This window comes from Apteryx mantelli, chromosome 9 (genome assembly GCF_036417845.1).
Source record: "Apteryx mantelli isolate bAptMan1 chromosome 9, bAptMan1.hap1, whole genome shotgun sequence".
Classification (NCBI taxonomy): domain Eukaryota; kingdom Metazoa; phylum Chordata; class Aves; order Apterygiformes; family Apterygidae; genus Apteryx; species Apteryx mantelli.
In genome coordinates, this window is record NC_089986.1 from 8,484,859 (window position 1) to 8,505,744 (window position 20,886).

Genomic DNA, 20,886 nt, shown 5'->3' on the forward strand with positions numbered 1-20,886 from the left:
AACTGAGGTTTCTTTATCAGCTGACACTCCTTGTGCTGAATCCATCATTTGCGCCTCATGCGTCTCGGTAGAAACAGAGGTGGACTCTAGCCAAGTCCGTAGATGCACCAGAGGAGTCTTTTCTTTTACACCCCATAAAGAGATTGATGTTGTGTTCACTGTAGAAACACAGAGACTGTTAGTGGATAAACAGCTGGGTCATACACCAGTATGCTAAGTATGCTCCCAAGGGTTGCCATTGCCTGTGCTGCTCTGCTATTTTCATGGGGCAGCGTTTAGAGAAATCTTCAGCTTATCTCAGTGCTTTTATATGCTTAAAGCAATAAATAAATTGGTGCAGCTCTTTGTGGGCCACTTAACGGGCTGAAGTACTCCATCCACGCACCGTCCTCCCAGGAGCTGTCAGCAGAGCAGATGGATGAGACAGCACCGTCTGTCAGCTTGGAGACTATCCCACACAAGATCAAGACAGGTAAATGCTTTGCTCCTACTGCAGATTAAATGCTTTCAAGAGGGTTTGCTAATGGCAAAAAATTACTTATTTGACTTAATACCTCCAGCCCAGAGCACAGGCAGCCACTGTACACTGGAGGAACTGGGGCAGCATGCTTTGACATAGGGACATCCCTACCCCCACCAGCAGTTGAGAAGAACAAGCAGATGTCACTTGAAAACCCTCACAGCTGGTCTCTACCTTTCACTGGGGTGGAGCAACGTCAGGGACTGAACAGGTTCATCTTTCCCTTAGAAATCCATGACACACAAGTTTTTGCTGTTAGCATTTTCCTCACGAAACTGCCTCAGATAAGACTTCACAGAACTCTTACTGGTGAAGCTGGCCTGCAGAAAGGTGAGAGGCTTGTTTAAAACTAGCTGTGAAATATTTACAAAAATAGACATGTTGTTTAGAAATGGAAAAAAAATGAAAGCAGCTGGCATCTTCATTTCTAAATTTCAGTACAATTTTTTTTTTCTTTAAAGATAGGAAGTGTGAGGAAAACAGTTTTCTAGGTCACAAGTTAGGCAACTCAGTCAAAGATCACTCAAAAGAGAAAGATTACAGAAAATTTATCTTTCCAAACTGCATTTTGTTTCTCTTAGGTAGCAATATGTAACTTTATTTCATACTCCCTCATTTGTTCTGTAATGCAGATCATGTGCATTTTTACTGTGTTCTCTTACAATTCAGTCTGTCTGTCCCATACTTTTTATATTGAGAAAACACACTCTGTACTGCAGTAATAAGTGGTATTTTGTGCTCAGGTGGGGCTAACCACATTCTGTGCACATATTCTGGGCTCTCGTCTTAGACATGTTGCATTTTCTCCTTTCTCTTTTTTGTTGTCCACCCTTTATATGAAGTTAAGGTCACTTTTCCTACAAATGGATGGTTTGCTTTGTCCAGCAGAAATAAAAACTACCATTGTTATTTCTGCCACAGCAGCTCAGCAGAGGTTTCTGCCTATTTAAGATTCTTGTGATGATTTTAGTGATTTTTATGTGTATTCAGGGGGATTTACTGATGCATGAAAGGCAATATATCAAGTGTCAAAGACCAGGTGTAAGCAATGTCTGCATGTATGTGAGCTTTCTGTTATAAACTCTATAATCAATTGTCACTGAATGATGTTGAATATTTTTCTTTGTGTTGCAAAGTTTGCTCATAAAAAGTGTTTCCAAGAGGCTCTACAGCCTTAGTGAATCCAGCTGTGTCTTCTGCGCGCCTTTGTCCGGAGCCTGCTGATGGCAGGAGTTACCCGTCAATGCCACGAGGGTTCGGGTCAGGGTCTATGTGCCAGTTCCGGTTCTTCATTTGAATTCCTATCAAGCATCTTCTGTTTTTACAGGCTTTTCTCCCTGTATCAGCTGTCGATTCTTCATTTATATTGAAATAGTTCCCTTTGCTAAAGCACTTGTCTCTAGAAATATGCTGCTTCCTGAAGGTTCATAGTCCAGAGACCTCACTGGGGACCAAGCTTCCATCATGTTGAGACAGGAATAAGCAGGTGGCACTCGTCCTAAAAGAGCTTGTGATCAAATGTAGGAAGGGGAAGAAAAAAAAAAAAAAGGCAAATTATGGTCGTGTAAAAAAGCAATAGGGTAATTATGGTTGCCTTGATAGTTGGTGGTATTAGCATAGCAGCAGCCTAATATGGCAAAGTATCTTTTAGTAACCTTTTTGATTATTTCTGAAGTACTGATCCAGCAGTGTGCTGGAATATGGTGACTCTTGCCTAGCTCACAGGAAAAGAGCAGGTGTTATCACAACATGGCTTCTAGAAGACTGTAATTTGGGTATTGGATTGGAAAATGCAGTTGTAGCTGGCATGTTCAGGACATCTAAGAGATATGGCTTTTCCTTTACATCCCCACTACACAGTTAGGAGCCCCTCAGGAACAGCATTTCTGTAGTTCTCTTTCTGAATGTTGAAGGAAAAGATGGGCATTAAATCAGTTATCCTTCCAAGATGAATCTTTCTCCTTCTGTAGAAGTGCATAATTTCTGGCAGGAGGAAAAGTTCTTGGTGAATGTCAAATAAACCTTAACAAGAAATGTCCTTTGAAGGGTAAGAGAAAATAGAAAGTGTGAAGAGTCTGGGATGAACAAGTGTTTTCTCTTCAAAAAATAAAATTGCTGGAAGAACAATTCCCTCTAATACTTGCATACAACCCTTTTAACCAATGAGATATAGTCATTCTTTATTTCCTTTCTCAAATGTAGAAAAAAAAAACAGTGAAAAATCTTACAGCTAACTCCACCCTTCGACTTGACAGATTGTGGATTGGATACAGCAAATTTAATAGTTTATTCTCTAATCAATACTTGGCATAAATCCAGACTGTCTACCATGGTGCATCTAGATTAAATAGGCACAGACTGCAGCACACTTTGTGGTCCTGGTGCTCAGGTTGTCCAAAATTGGGACCTGGCCATTTCAGCACCTTTGTGGTTCCCATGAAGAATTTGTCCCACAAAAACAAAGGTGCAGCAAAGAGACTGGTTCAGTGTTGGATCTTGCACCATTACAGAGTCAGGTGGCAGCTATGGCGCTTGCTCAGACTCTAGAGCCTGGAGGTGCTTGTTTCAAGACCACCCGGTCATATGTAACCTTACAGGCTGTTATTTTTAATATGGCACAATATCCCTATTGGAATGTGGTGGAAAATAAATAAGAAATAAGAATAATTTAATGTTTTCCTTTTCCATTTTCCAACATCCATAACGCAAGATGAGTTCTTATTAGCAAGGCAACAAACCGGTCAGTCAGGGATTTCTGAAGCTGTATCAACCCAGGCTTACTAAAGAGTATTATCGAAGTAACTATTTTTCTTTACTTTTCTCAAGGCTGTTGACAGTACTCACCAGACCAGTTAAGGACATCTCTGTTTATCTTAGTAATCACTTATCATAGGTATCGTTCAGTAGGCGCTGAAAATCTCTAGAAAATAGTACCTATATGACAGGCGTATAAATACAGCACTTACATAAGAATCCCTTTTAAAAGTTTTGGTCTATATTTTGGCTTGCTCCTTGTAGACAGTTTTTGTATTTACTTCATGGAGAAAATCTCTTCTTGGATTCACTGTGTTCTAAATAAGCAGTGCTACACAAAGCCTTCTGAGGTCCAAACCATCCATAATATATCAAATATGTGTAAATTCTATAGACAGATAATGCCTTATTTTCATAAAATTTTCGTAAAACATCCTGCAAATTCACTTAGAGCATTAATTAAGCTTGAACACTTGCATACAAAGAAATGCTTCCTTCTCTGCATTACAAGAAAGCAATTAGTTAATGCTGGAGGCAATGACTTTTGCTAATCAAAAGAACTGAGCTTAACTTGTGCCTGCTTAAGCAATTCTAGCTTGGAAAAAGGGAGAAAGCAGCCATATTATTGGACTATTAAAATGAAAACGTGAAATGCAACACAATTAATTGTTAAAAACAATAATTTACTTTAATTCAGCAGCTCTATTCCTAGTGCAAATATGTTTGGAAAAAGACATGGCTACTGCTCAGTCTTCCAATGACATATTATGTGAATGACTTTTCAAACTCAACCTTGCAAGTTTATGCTTGTTTATATTAAAATAAAAAATATCAATCTAAATGCTGTATAGATCACAGATATTATATTTTCATTACTTTTTTTCATCTTAATTTTCCTTTTGACAGTGTCTTGCACCTTGGGTTCATTATCACATATTCTTTTTCTTCTATAAGCTAGACCTGGTGAAATTCAAATAGAGCCCTTCAGGAAGAAAATTCTTTTTCTGTTATATCATTGGATTTGACTGAATAGATAATATTCTTAAGACTAAATAAATTATTCTTTTTGATGTAGTGAATTTATAGGACATAATGGAACTCAGAATTAACTTATCTTAATGTTTTTAAATATAGTTATCACCTTTCAAATTGCAGACAGCGGGCACCACAGCTTGTCTTCATACACACGTGTTTCCAGCCATAATAATTCTGAGTCAGTCTTTATATGAAACATCCCTATGCAGGCCTTCTCATTACTCATGTATAAATTCCATTTATAGTCCATTTATAGTCCTTTTCCCTTTATAGTCCTTTTATTCCATTTAAAGTCCATTTACTGTCCTTGAACTTGGTGAGATCTGAACTGAATTCTTCACTTCACCACAGATTTCTTGCTTGTCCACGTAAAGTCACGAACTTTATATAAACCCAAGAGGAGTCCTTTGGAGGAGAATGGTGCTATTTTCCACTCAGCCTTTGTCTCTTGCTATTTGACTGTAAACTTTGAGCATCACCTGCAGTATATGGCCTGATGGTATATACTCTTACTTGGGATCTACTTCTTGCTTCAGAAATACAAATGTAATATCTAGTATTATAGAGTTATCTCTGTCAGAATAGTCAAAATCCCAAACCAAAGATTACATTTTTGATCTCTTTGAGATCTTCTGGTAGAGCATTTGTCTTTGCTGAATACAGAGAGATTGTGGTAGTTTGGCATATACTCTAAAAAGACATTTCAGTATTCTTTATGGTAGGTTCACTGGTGTGAACCAACTGATAATTAGGCAGGCCAGTAAAAGGATGACATTCATCACTCGCTCTTGTTTTGGGACAAAGGGATGGGCTGAAAGACTTCTTGTGGTCCTTTCCTGTCCTGTGCTGACCTGTGCCTATAATAACCTATTATAGGAAAAGGCTCTTCTAATGTTTTTCATAAAGAGAGATATAGCATCCAAGAACTCCTGACTTATTTTCCTACAGTCCCCACACTGTGACCATTGATTAGAGAAAAAAACATATATAAGCTAATGTTTTGCCTAAGATGCAGTATCTGCCTCCCAGGTTATCAAAATGTCAGTGAATTTTTTTTCAGTCTGTTTTCTCTTCCTTAATAAAGTTCTTTATCTCTCTCCTCCTCTTTTCCTTTGCCCCTTTTTTGTTCAGCTCCCTCTCAAAAGGACAAAAGGAGCTCACCAGCTTTCCTCCTGCAGTGAATGACAAAAACTCCAGATAGTGTTAAGCTGACATGGACTGTGCTGCCTTGCCAGCCTCTGAAATGTCATTGCCTGGGCAGCCTGCTGGGCTCAGCTCAGAGTCACGGTGCCAAGGCTGCTAATGAAAAAGAATAAAGGTTAATGATGGAATGGGGTTATTTATCATCTGAAATAAAATTGCCTGTTTTTTATCCGCAAGGTTTGTTCAAGGCATAAGGTTTTGATTTTTAACGCTTTGCTTTTCCCCTTTGTATTTAATTTGTAAGCTAAATCACGGTGGATGCATAGGACCTGGCTGTACTACTGCAGTGTCCCACTCCACACCTGATTCAGCTGATTTCACTAGTAGTCCTTGAAGCATAAGGATACTAATAAACATGAGTGAGGTTAGCCTAATTTCACCCTGCATGATTAGAAGGCAAAATGTGATCTCTTCCATGGCTCTGTGTCACTGGGTGCTGTTTGGTGGTGCAGGGATCTAGTCACAGCAATGCTACTCCTCTGTTGATTAGATTATATTTGGACAGATTTATTTCTAGCATTTCTTGAGCTACAGCAGATGAATGCACTGCCTTGAAGAGTATGAGTGAGAGATGCAAGGGTTGATCAGGAGGAGGAGGAGGTAGGACGAAGATCATTAAGTAGTAAGGTCTTGCATCCTATAAACACACCTTCTTCTGTCTGTCCATCCGTGCATGGTAACTGTACCGTAACTCTAGCACATCTAGACACTGAACAGCTTGTCAGTGCAAAGACCATCCGTTACGGATCCTCTCCCTCCCGATATGCTCTTGTGATTTGTTAAAATCTTGCTTTTTCTCCCCACGTCACTCCTAGTTCAAATGCAATCCTCGTACAAATACACGCTCTTTGTACAATATGACATGACATTGCAGTTGCACTATAGCTATTTTTTCCTGGTTTTCGTCTCTGACAGTGGCTCAGTCCTTTTGATCATGTGAAGTAGATCCACCCTTACTCTCCATCTCCTATATTCATTTTTGACGCTGCAATCACTGCACATCAGGATTTTTGTCAGTATGTGCATGTCAGGTCCATGAGTCTGGTGTGCATGGTGGCTTTACAATTTTAGGGTAGTGCAGGTACAAGTCCACATAGTTTTCAATTGCAGTTGAGATGGAGGCAATTAAGTATATATCCTAGGGTGGCTTCTTATTTTAGACTTATGAAAAATAACTCATTTTTCAAAGGTAATGATCTGTGTTATCTCCTATCCCATCTTCCTCTAGTAGCCCTCTGAAAAGCACACTAGGAGCCTGACAGTAAAATTCTCAACAGTAGAAAATAACAGGTTGAAGTCTGACAGCTATAAAATGTTTTTAGCTGTAAGTCATACTTTTATCAGTGGAGAAGCCTGATAAAAGTCTGCTTTTTATTTGTTAAAAAGCTGGTCCCAACATAGGTGATTACTGTAGTTACCACAAGTTATTGCATCCCCTTTTATTGAAAACTACCTTGACAGCTTTTTTTTTTTTTTAACTGCTTTGTTGAACAAGTAAAAAGAAGTAGCCACACAATGTACTCTGTTTAAATTGTGTGAGACTAGGATAAAAATGTATAAAGGGGTGTGTGTATATCAATGCACACACACATTCATGCATACATACTGATAAAAAAATTATCTATAGACATGTGTTATATAGCGATCAAAAAGACTGGGACTTGTTTGTCAACAATTACTGAACGGGAGGTCTCCAGAATTAAAAACAAGAACTATTACAATTTTAACTAAATGGTTCCCAGAGTCTGCTGTTCTAGGATGTTATCCTTTGCTACTTGGAAAGTGAGAGAGATTTATAATTGTTGCTACCTGATATTAAAAATCATGAGTAGGACAGTGGGGGGAAGAAAAGAGTCTTTTTTTTAAAAAAAAATCATTCCTTGTCATCAGTATACCATTACCAACAGAGCACGTAAATGTTCTTGTTTTAAAAAGAAAACTTGCCCCTTACTTGGAGAAGAGATTTATTTATTTTTAATGACATTTTGGAGAGCTGGGTAAAATACCAAATCAGAACACACGCCCAGCAGTAAAGGGCGCTATCCAACTCTCAATTAAGTCACTGGAAACCTTCCCATTGGCAAACAGTAAGAGCTGGCGCTGATCCTGAGCACCATTCTGGATTGTACAGTGCTCAAGGTAGGGTACAATATGAGAGGGAAAATGTAGTCTAAGTATATGTCAGTATAGCCACGTATCATATAAAATGATTTCATAGAGAGTTATATGATGCAGTAAAAATGAATGACAGTAAAATATAACCAGGCTTACTCTATAGCAACAGTATAGGAATAAAATAATTTAAAGCAGAGTAAAAGAAATAAAAATAAATGCTATTAAGGAGAAAGTAGAATGTGACAGTGAGGAGGAAATGACCATGCTACGATGGGTTGTTGGCTGAGAATAATTCAACACAGAGCTTTATATTTTCACTTCGAAAAAAGACAGTATCTAGAGCCTTCCTCGAAAAAAGCTATATGCATTCAAGACTAACACAGAATAACTTTGAAACAGAAGAGCAAAACTCCCTTGAAGGCGGCAAGAGCTTTAATTTGCTTCAGAGCAGCTGTCGGCTCACAGTTCTTGTGGAGCTCCCCCCTCCCCGCTCCTTGGTTTTTATAGAGATCTTTCCACAGCCTGCTCGGAAGGTGACTCTCCCCTGGGCACAATCTCCCACCACCCACAGCCAGCGTGACGAAGGCAAACGCTGCTGCTGCTCTTTAGAGGTGGATAATTTGTCAAATGCGAGCGCGCGGTTGCTCAGGTGCGCGGTGAGCGGCGCGTACCGAGGCTGCGTCCTGGGTGCCGCGTCAGGCTCTCGATTCGGATCCTGCTTTATTATAAGTTCTTTACGGCTGATTCCATAACCATCCCCACCAGAAGATTACTTCAACTGGTGCAGGATCCCGACTGCTGCTCCTTGGGGTTGGTAGATGAAAGGCAGGAGAAAACGTTCCCTTCTCCCCCTCTCAGGGACCCACGTGTGAGGAGAGCAGTTCCTGCAGAGGCCTGATATTTTGTCACAGCTGTAAAAGGGCCGTGTGGATGGCACCGCATCACCTGCGGCGGGGTAAAAGAGCACGAAGCGTATGGTTCGGAGCAACGCTTCCTGCCTTTTCCATGCTTTAATCTAGCCCTTTCGAGGGGCGGGATGAGGCGGGGATGAGAGAGGGGTTCAAGTCTCCTGATTTTTTGGATCAGGCCCAAGAGGCAAACTCAGTTTTAGGCATATTTGTAAAACACAGGTTCTGCTCTCCTCATTAGGGCTGTTCACAGAAACAAAGAAAAATGTCTTTCCTTTGATGTTGGCTGCCCGTAATTGAAATTAGATTTCCGACACTGAAGCATTGAGTTCGCACTTGAAAAAAATTTGCTTGTTCAGTCGCCTGTTGTTCACGAGCCTGACTGAAGTCTGCTCTGAGAATAAAGGGCATCACAGAGGAAAGATTTCTCTTCTGCTTAGGGGAAGGACGGTTTGATTTCTTTTAACTGTGATTCAAATTAGTTAGACCCCTCTGGCCAACTTCATCCCCGCTCTAACTCCTCCCAGCCACTTCAAAAGAGGAATGGATGAATACAGTCCCTTGTCTCCATGAGCCATAGTTAAAAGACTCTGGTTTTCCTTAGAGAGAGACTTTTTAGGCTATTCATGAAATATAGTTTATTTATCCTGAATTATAAAAACCTCTGAATTAATCCAGAAAATTAAAATCTTCATACATTTGTATCACTATTGTTGGTTTTGCTTGAGTTTAATACTTTCCTTGTCATCCCTTTTTGTTTCTTTTAATATGAGTTTTATTTTCTCTGCAAGAGCACTTACCTGGAACACCTATATTTGATTGCAGCAACCATCTGGGATAGTATGTGTGGGACATGTGGCTGGTAAATTCATGCATAAGGTTTTTCAGGTTTACTGTAGCTGCAGATGAGAATTACTTTCTGATGAACAGCTGATTTTCTCCAGGTGCTGTAGGATCGTAGTGCTGCAGGTTAGAATCGGTGCCCTCCAAATGCAAGGACTAAAATACACCCCCAACTCTAGGTGAGTTTTTTTTTTCTTTTAGAAAGAGCCGAAGATCAAACCACACCTGTGATAATGTCTGAGATTATCACAATTTCCGAACACTTACCCCAGCTACAGTCCAACATCTACTACTTCACTGTTAAGAAAAATTGAAAATAGCATTCCTAAAAGGGCTGGCATATCTCTTTCTTTATGCAATGCTAAGATTCAAGAGCAAAATGGATTTTGTTGCACATGCCGAGCCTGAGGGTATTTGTAAATAGACCTGAGCTGTCAAAATGTTGGAACCTGAAGTGTGGGGAAATCCTATGCAACGACACTGGAAATGGCTGGATGTGGGCTGGGTTGGGTGCACATACTAAATAACTGCAATTTACCTAGCATTTATCCTAGGCTGTTTATGCTTTTTGGGGGGATACGCATGAGCTCAAATTATTATTCTTACTAGTTTTGTAAATGTGTTACTTAAGAGCAGACAGATCCTAGTTCCCTGAGGTAGAATCCTGTTTCTGAGACTGTCAATCCAAAATTTGGGCTAAGGGTTGCGTCTTTTTTTTAGGCTGGTGTGGCAATAATTTGGGGGAATTTTCACTTCCTGCTGCTGTCGGGGGCATGGTTCACCTGCTGAGTGCATGCAGGTGTAACCTAACCTCTGTACAGTTGTGCCTTAGTGTCCTTGATGTGATTCTTCAGTCTCCTTTGGGTTTAATATAGAGCTATTCAGGAAAAAAACAAACAGTTTATTATGCATAGAAGGTTAGAATGCATTATTTGATGTTTCCTTCTGGGTTTATGTTCCTTGAACCTGTATAGTCCCTAATAAACTGTATTCTTGTCAGGTTAGATTAAATCATTGAAAGCTCTGAGGTTAGCATTCTATTATCAGAATCAGATCACAAATTTGATGAACTTTTTACTATGCAGATACTACTGAGATCTAGGTGAGTAAATAAAGGAAAACAAGGAATTTTGACAGCTCAGAGGAAGCATTGCAAATGTTCCAGCAGTCTATGGAAAAGAAATCAAATGAATTATTAACAAAGGCAAGATTGTAGAGAACAAACTGCACAGTAGACTCCTGAATATTTAGGGGTTCTTTGTAATGGGCATATTTGTTCAGAATCCTATAACTGAATTAGGATTTAAATTCATATTGGAAGACCCTATTCTGCACTGGAGAGAAAAGTTAACTAAGAGCTGGTCTGGATTAGCATAGTGATGTTCAAATATCCAATTACCAAGACAAAAACCTGCAGTTTGCAGAGCAGCAGAAAATAAAAGCAAGCTGCATGAGCAAGACAGAAATCAATGGTCCTCCTCCTGGAAAATATGTGCAGGAGAGTCATAGTACTTGTCAGAGTTCAAAAGCATGGGATGGATCCCTTGGATAGGAAAAAGGAACTTCCTTACTATCCACTGAAAGTGTAAGTATCAATCAAAAGATCTTAATTTTGCATTTTAAAAGTATGACTTGATTTTCAAGAATTCTGTGTAATATGACATACCGTATTATTAGGCTAGCATGATTATCCTGAAACCACTTATGGACATCACTGACAAATATGGCTCTTGGAAGTGTGATTGTGAGAAGACACTCAGTGCTTCTGAAGTGGCTTCTTTAGCAGTACTTGAGCAATTGACATTGTAGAGTAATAAGACACCATCTCCAGACTATCAAGAATTAGCCAAGGAATTATTTCTTGAGCTCTAGTTCTGTATAAATATTTAGGGGCTTTCGCAGTGCAGTCACATTTTATACTGTAAGGAACATATCATGATTGCCATTGCTCTGCAATGGGTGTGTTTTTGTGGCACTTTTCAGGCAGATGTTGGAGGACTTTGCCAGGCAGATGTGATGTTTATTCTACTGTAGTGCCAAGCTGGCCAGAAGCCTTGTGGCTGCAGTAGTACAGTGCTGAGCCCGAGATGATATACTCTGCCTTTCGGCAGGCCTTATTAGCTTGGGCTCGGTGCCATGCTGACTGTGGCTCTGCTTTGGAGCTGACTCGTGCCCAGCTGGCTGCGAGTGCAATGAGAATTTTCCTCAAACACCATGTAGACTTACCCGGTATCTCTCGCTACCCAACAGCCCAATCCAAATCTCAATGAAGTCAAAAGAACAATTCCCATTTATTTCAACAGTTCTTGGATCAGACCATGTTATGAGAAGGTATCTGCCCCAATACTAGAATATGCTGCGTAGAAGGCATTCATAAGTAAGACTGAGTTTAGGATGAGCATATCCTTTCTATGTCACGCTGTTCTATTGAATAATTTTCTTCCTTGTTATAATGTTTTATCTTACTTTCTACAATTACAACACATGCAGTATCACCCCACTTCAGCGTTTCACCCATGACTGTTTTTAATCATCTGTTTTAACCTGTTTGCCTACCTCTGGCTAATACATTCTGAACTGCCAGCCAGTTTTTAAGAAATCTAACATAGGAGTGGTGGTCCCAAAGATATTAAATTGCTAGAAGTTTCATGAGAAGAGTCAGTGCAGGCAGACGTGAGGAAGAGAAAGTGACTTAAATCAGTGCTTGTCAGTGAAGGAACATCAGTTTACTGGGATTAGAGCAACAACATGGAGATATGCATAAAAAAAAAGAATTTTGGTGAGAATTTATTCAACCTGGAATAATCCAAGGATAAAACACAAATCCAAAAAAGGTCATGCATGAATATGGAACAGGGTACAGGTTTCCCTCCCAACACACACACTTATTTAATACATTTTCTGAAACATCCATATATTTTATCATGGAGATTCTTCTGGTAACTTCAGTAGATACAGAAATAATGAAAAGTGTTTTTCAATGTTAGGACAGTGAACGTTCAAAAGAAATTATATTGGATCCAAACAGCTAGAAAATTCAGCTAATATTGCTCTATTCACTCAATTGGTTGGGTGAAGCTGATGAGGGTTAACAGCACGATTATTTTGGTTTCTAGCAGTGAAGTGAAGGACCAGACATTCTTCAGCTTTTCCAGGAACCTGGATAAAATAATAATATTTATTAAATATATTACTTGAAACATTTTCATAACAGTAAGTACAGTATATTGAATCTTCCAGTAACACCTATAAAAGAATTCTCAGAATTATTTTGCTTTCAATTTTCATGTTAAATACTGATGAGTAGATTTCAAAATATTTGAAAGCTTATTTCGTGTAAGATCTTAACTTGATGCAAAGCTGAAATGAAACTTTAATGCCTCTAGTTACTCCCTTTCTATACTTCATATTACTTTATTCATTTTTCTTATTTTTTCATCTTACAGTCACCCTTTTCATGATTTCCTTCTGAAATTTCAAACTGCGTCATTTTCTCTTCTAACATATTTAAGTTCTTAATTTTGCAAATTTTCCTGTTAAGCAGAGTGTGTCCTGGGTTGTCTGGCTACTCACAAGCCGTAACTTTCGAGTAAGAAGGCTTTTTGAGTCTAACGTTTAGGCAAAACTGGCATTTGTAAAATCCCTGCCAAAATCTGCACTATCCCTCTGCATACACTGCCAGTGGCAGGATCTCCTGGTTCCCTGGGGCAACGCACACGGTGCCTATCCCGTGACTCAAGGCCAGGGGAAGACAGGACACCAAATGTACAGCCCAGGGTGAACCTTCCTCCCCTGAGAGAGCTGCAAGTTACCTTCTGTGAGCTGCTTTTAAACAGAGTGAAACCATTGCAGTGCAAGAAATGAAGACTGACCTTGACTTTTCCCCAAAGAGCCTGGAGACTTGTGTTTAAAACACTCTTCCAGGAGTTCAGATCCCAGGACGCAGAGAAGCAACTTGAACCTGAAGCCCCCCGCAAGCGTTGCAACGTTCAGTTACTGGGGTGGAGGAACGGTAGAGTGCCTCCACGCTGTTGTCCTCAGAAACGCTGCTGTGTCCCTAAGGTGGGGAAAAAGGCCCTTGTAGCAGAGGGACTCGGTGTGGCAGCACACAGCTCCTTGTGGGCAAGGCAGCAGTTCAGAGGGACCCGCCGGGATTTCTAGTCATCCCAGCCCAGCTCAAGTGTGGACTGGGAAGCTGGAAGTGGCGCCGCAGTACTAATCATCTGAGTCAACTAGTGCTCTTGAATCACTTTTAATTGAAAATATATTAAATCAATCACGCTGAGCAAGAGCCACGGTATGGTATGACAAACTCCTGCCTGGAGTTAATGTTTATGGGTAGTTTTATAAGCTGCTGAAAAGCACGACATATTGCTACACCCTGAAATATAATGGTGTCGGTGACTGCAGCTATAATAAACTGCAGAGCCTCCTCCCAACCTTTTGGATTAAGTAATAAAAGAAAATGATTAAGTGGGCAATTCCATCATTTTTCTTTTGTTGAATAAAACACTTTTTTTTTTTTTGGACTCTTTAACAGAGGCAGCCATGAAAATGAATGATCTGGCTTCACCCAAAATGATGGATAATCCTCCTAGCAAAGCATGACAATGATAGACAGGCATCTTCTGAAGGAAGAGGTAATAGAAAAGACTGACACTTTGATAGGCACCATGATGAACAAGCCCTCGGGGGTTGTGCGTTAATAGGTTAATGGGAGTGTTCTCGCGCTCTCAGCTCCTTCCATCGCCTCCATCAAGGCAGGGCTGTGCTCCTTTCACAATTCCTTCAGCACCAACAGAAATAGCGTAATAAATACAGGACACACACATTTTGTAATGCAGCCACGTGCTTTTTCTGCATATTTCTTAGCACTGTACTAAAACAAGGAATGAAAATGCTTTCTTTACGTAAGTGAGATACAGCAAGTGCCCTCTCTGCTCAGCTCTTGTTGTAGCCTTGGCTTTATTATTTCCTCTTCCATCCCTCAGCTGTTGCTTGCAGATAATATTACATCCTGTGGATATTGCATGTGTTGGGTTTAATCTTGTGTGAAATATGTTGTCATAGCTTTCTGCTGAAGTTGGTTGTGGGCCACGTTCTGAGGTTGACTAAACTAGAAGATAGCCCAAGTAGTTTCACTGGCATCAACGAAATACGTGGCTGATTTCTTAAAATCTGCTGTGATACCATTTCATTCTCCCTTTCTTTCCTCTCACTGCATCTCTCCATGTTAGAAGTCTGGTCAACTGCTGACAGAAATATTTCAATATTATGAAAATCAGAAACTAAAATTCATTTAAATGTATTTCTTTTATTGATTATAGCTTTTATTTTTCTTTCAGTTATTTTTTTTTCTTTATAAAAATGTAGCATTTTTTCTGATAACACAAAGTCACTGGTCTATTAATGTATATTTCATAATTTGCTGCATATCTTCTTTTAAGTGATTTTCCTTATTAATGTCTGTTAAGGTGTTAAGTTCTCAAAAGTATCACTATCTTGGCCTGGCAGTTAAGCTAATAAATGCTCTACCAGTTTTTTTATATCTTTTACGTTATGGAACGTCCTGAATTGAACTAACTTTTTCTTAACCAGTTTTCAAAACCAATTTCAAGAATAGGTTTTTGTTGGTTAGAGTTTGAGTCAATGGGATTGGACCATTTTATAATAGAATCATTAATATATAGGCAAACTAACATGAAAAATAGTAACTGAGGTAAAGGACTAATAAGGTAAATAAATAAATAAACAGAAAATCTATGATGTCAATAATATATGCTTTACCTCTAAAAGAAAATAAGCTGACATTTCAGATCAAAAGAATATGAAATCATAGTTGACAGGAAGGCTCACTAAGGCTAGAATGAAAAGTCATAATGATATACTTGTTTATATTGTTATTAGTAAGAGATACGGTATAATTCACTGTATAGAACAGTGGATGACAAATCAGCTCTCTGATATGCTGCATCAACTTGGACATACAAGTTCCCTTCTCTGTGCTTATCTTTTCCCTTATTCATTTATTTCTAGTGCTCCCAGAGGTGGATTGTCAATATGCTTCTGTCTTCACATTTCTTTCTATCCTTAACAGACATTAATGTAATCCAAACAAGGGGTGTGTGTGTGTGTGTGTGTGTGTGTGTGTGTGTGTATTTTTTAAACACATGACAAATGCTCTTTATTGACAGATTAGCAGGACATAATCAAGTTAATATAAAATATCAAGTTCATAGAGAGGAGAGGTGTACTGGAATTGTAACGAATATAATTAAACTCTTTTTTTTGAATGGGCAAATGTTTACCTCAGTTATTACTTTTTGTGTTTGCTTATTTAAGAAAAATCCTTTATTAAGTGTCTCTATTGCTTTGCCTTCACATACAGGAATATTGCTGGACTTTAGTAGAACAGGGTAGAATAAACTTGTTATGGGATATTATGCTGTTATATAAAATATGTAACTGTTATATCAGTAAATGTAACCCCCAAATTAGTGCAGACCAAGTTGACTTACTTCACTCTCAGGTGTTTCTGGACTTTCTAGCATATGAGTGCAGGTTGCTAAGCAGGAGCCTTGGGAAGCTCAACTTGGTACTATAGAAAAAAAGTCATTTGAGAATGAAAGGAGGATCACGGATTCCACTACCATGTTGTCCTTCAATCCAACATCTCTGCACTAAACATAGGATTAGGCATATATTTAAGTCAAAACACTGTCAGCACAAAATATAGCACAAAATGTGCCCTTGTAGAGAGAGTGTGAGGACAAACCACAGATCAGAACTGATAGAGAAATTGCTTCCTGTTACTTTTAGAAGTCACTCAGGTCCCAGAGGATGAAGATGGAGAACACAGCAAATTGTGAAGTTCAGTCTGCCTTATTTTTTGTCATGGAATATTGCATATTTATTTTAATCTGTTATTTCTTATAAATTGATCACTAAATATCTGGGGAAGGTATCCCACACTTCACACTTGAGAAGATGCAGTCCCTGTTCCATGGAGCTTACACAGTACATCGAAGACCAAGAGCATATAACAACGTAATACACAGCTAAACTAATTGGAAGAAACATAATCCAGAACTAAACTTCACAGGTATCACAGCTGCCTGATTTTCTGTCTGGGAATGAACTGGTTAATTTTCTCTTTTACTTGTTGAGCCTAAGCGACTCATGCCAAGGAGCTATGCAAACCTGTATTAGCTAAAGATTTGTTAAAAAGACATTTATCCTTCTGGGACAAGTCACTCCATGTTTTTGTGCCTTGTGTTCTCACCTGTAAATAGAACGACTGATTCTAACCTTGTAAAATGCCTAAAAGACGCCGAGCAAGGTGGGGGGAGGATTCTGCACCGCGGAGGTGTTAGCCCAGCTGCGCTGTGCTCAGGCACTGCCGCGGTACGAGGGAAATGCAGGCAGGTTTGATGGGCGCTCGCTGCCCGTTCGGCAGGTGCTGGCCGCAGTGCAGTAATCCTGGCAAGCCCATTGCGGTCCCCGGCTCCTTGGCATGGGAAAGGAAACGGTGGGGTTGAACCAGCTCTGTGATTTACCACTGCCAGGAAATGTGGAGCTTAGCGGTGCTTCCAGCTTTACACAGATACTCAGGGTGGTGGAGAATTATCCAAGTAGGCTTCTCATGTAGACTTTTTTTAGATCTTACGCTTTTTATGCTGTGTTTAGCCTAATAGGTTCATGACTGGGACTCGTAGCTGTAACCACAATTCAAAAAATAATAGTAATGAGCTGAAGATGTCTGTGTTTTTACAGCACACTGGCGTCTATGCAACCCACGGATACTTGAAAACAAAAATGGTTTTGAAAAAAACCCACTACACCTGTAGTCCAACACACTTCCCAGATCACTGACTGTCAATTTTTTTCTTTTGAAATGTGCCCCCCTTGCCAGTTATCTTCATAGTTTATTGCTCTTTCCCACAGAAAAAGACAGGTGACATTAAGCTATGTTTTAAAAGAACAGTGCGATCTGAATGTTAAATTCATTCATATGCCTGTGCACACGTATATCTCTATTTTAACTGCAAGGCAGATATTTCAAATGTACTAGAGGATTTTGTCATTTACGTATGAAAATTAATTCATAAATCTTTTTTATATTTACAGCAGGCCTGACAGAGCTTATCAAAAAAGAGTTGCCTTATGGAACTATCAATGGATTAATAAAAAGAATCTGATCTAATATTCATGACACAGGAGACAAATGTAAACGGCCAGGCAACTTCATCTTTTTATTGTTAGAGAAATGTTGTTTTTTTCATAACTTTTCCTTGTAGATTTTGTTTTCTCATTTTATAACTGCTTTAACAAAAGAACTGTGCCATCAATTTTACTATATTGCATTATTCATATAAAAGAATACACACCAAATTCAATGTACAAAGGAAAGAAATACAGAAGAATATACTGTATTATTATTCATATAAAAACAAGAAAGCCTTCAAACTCACACTGTCCTGTTACATTTACTACACAATAATATTCTTCAGCTGTGCAATTCTTAATGTCCAAATGCATCCTGCTGCCCAGTTGCTCAAAGGAAGTCTTAACAGCTAATTGTTTATTTTAATCATCCCTATTACTTGATTTTGCTCTGAGACACAAATAACCAATAATGAATTTGGGGCAAGGATCATCCTTACGTTCAGGCCTGTGACCTGAACTGCTAGTTGTCATGAAAGTTATTAGCTTGTTACAGAAGGAACATGCAAGTAAAACAGTACCCTTATTAAGGGAGTGATTGTACTCAGGCTGGGCTCCAAAGATGCTTATTGAAAGACATTTCTATGCTGATAACATTTACTGTAGGGTGAACTTGGGACAAATCGGCCTTAGCTCAGCCCCCAGAAGTATTCCTACCTGAACTTGAAAGCTCTGCTGAACTTCCTGCCCCCATTTGCCTCTTACCATTTACCTCCTTTCCTAGCAGTGATTAAATCTTTTAGCAGAGCACATGTGCCTTGCTGCTGGTATTCCATAGTTGGTAATCCCATAATTCCTTGTTCCTTACTTATATTCTTCTGCATTTTCCTCTTTTTTCCACCCATATGTAGAGGCGATCTCGGATGGAGAAACAATTTGCAGATAAAAAAGGTAACCGCCTCCCCCACAATGACTTCCCAGATCCATTTCTTTGTGGCCTGCTTTTGTGACTGGTCTGTACTGCTGCTACTTGTGTACTTCAAGGTAGGCATGGTGGATGGCCAGATTCTCATCTGCCATGGATGCAAGGTAGTCTTGCTTTATTGTACCTAGAGTTCTTGTCCTAGACTGACCATCTTATGGTGAGTATTGCTCTTAGACTATAGCAGATGCAACACTAAGCTTTTCCAGTCACGGCTAGCATGAAGTGGTCTGCTCAGGTAGTGCTATCTTCCATTTGAAAGTAATTAGCGTCCTCAGTCTTGCAGACATACCATTTACTTACTTTCTAATTTAGTAGTATACTAAGGACAAATTACTTCCAACAGTAAATGTCAATGGTTTCGTAGCAACCAGAAGCACCTGAGAGCTTTCTTTCATGCTAAATCCCATCATAACAGTGTCAAGACTAGTGCTTTGTACCGCATGTTAGTACTAAAGACTGCAAGCTGCATCCTAGCAGCGGAGCGGAGCCAACTTGTGTCTTTGAAATCTGGTTGTGCACACTAAAACCAGCATTTGAGAGGCTGCACACTTGTTCTCTTAAAACTTGGGTGGTTTTGTTTAATTAATTTCAACAGTTGCTTATAAAAGACAGAAGGCTGTTTTAACTGTTTTTTTTTTTATCATCAGATCTTTTGTTTTGTATAATGGCTTGATTTCATGCTCAGAAACTGTGAAATGAGATGTTACTGAAAAAAATCAGTCAATATTAGCTACTTTCCAACTATGTTCCTAAAGAAACCCAACAGTGAGAGAAAACACATTATGATCCAATACATGCAATTAGAAATGCAAATAAAAACATTCAGCTATCACTTTCTATAGCTGTCAGAGATATTGCACCTACAGATGTCTCTTTTTGCCATAAAATGAACGAGGACTGGCTGCATCCTTTTAAACCGGGGGTTTCCTAGCTCAGGGGCGTTCAGTGATAGTGAAGGCTGGGGAGGGGGAAAGCTGCAGGAACCTGTTGAGCTGTGTGCCGCTGTAGTCCCCATGTGGGTGACTCCTTGGGCTGTTACAACACCCGGAGGGGGTGCAGCGATACGAGGTTATATTGGCCTGGGCCCTGGCATAAAGTCAGACAATAATTGCCCATGGTTTCTTTGTTTTTATAGTTTGGAGCAATGGCCCTCCAACTGATGGGTCCACATTCCTCAGCCTTGGTAGGTCCACCAATATGTTAATGTATATTTTATCCTCTAGAAAAGTGAGTGACCATAAGAGAGCTCTTCTATGAGCAAGAACAAGAACTCATCCGGGTGCTTGAATACCCTCTGGAGAGGTAGAAACAAAGTAAAACACAGGAGCTTAGAGATGCCTTTTATAGATGTTTTGTAATTTTTTTTTTCTCAATAGTTAGTACAGATTAACTATTTAGTTCAGGTTTTATTGACCGAATTTCTACAACCAAGCCTTCATAGGACTTAGACAGTTTGGGGGTTTTCCTCATGGAAACAGGTTTCCAAAGCACCCTGAGGAACAGTGAGGCAGTTGCCCTAGGGCTGGCAATGTTGATTATACTTTTTTTAACAGAGTACCTTAACAAATGAAGGAATTAAATTTGCACATTACTTGATATTGCCTGAGCACCTGTTGCCTTTTTTTTTTAGCTATCTTTTTAATGTATATCTTTTTTTTTGAAAATAATTTTATTATCTTAAATGAATGCATTCATTTCATACAATATCTCTGCTGTTGCTAAAACTTTCATTTCCTCCCCTTTATTTTCTCCCAGTTGTTCTTAGTTTATTAATAGGTACTCGGGCTACACTCTTGTGGACGCCATGTATTCAGACGTGCAGAACATGATTTCCATCAAATAAAACAAGCGTCTCACAGCAGCAGATTGTGGCTGTGATGAAATATTGTTTGAATTTTGGTTGTATTCTTAATACAGCCTGAAGTGTTCCCTGATTTTTACATTTCTTTTAACTGAGTCAGTTTTGGGGAGATGACAGATTGGGCTCAGTTTGCTTTCACCTAAACCATTATATTCTTGGCCATGCTAGCAATAAAAACAATCATTTAAGTCTTTGACTGGCAGCTGTGCTTAACTACGAGTACAGTTATAGATTAGAAAAATAGGCTAAGGATCTTTTAAAAATGTTTTATGAATTTCAAATTTGCTTGTCACACATCACACTATTTTTGATAAGCTTTAAATCAAAACTGAGACTGACTGATAATCCATAAAGAATAAGCATAGATATTTAAGATTTCTAACAACTGAAGCATGAAAGTTGCAGAACTGAAGCTGACTCTTGTAAGAACAATAAATCCACAGAAATCATGGGAACACAGATTATTGCATAGATAAAGACCAGTATAGAAAACTAATAA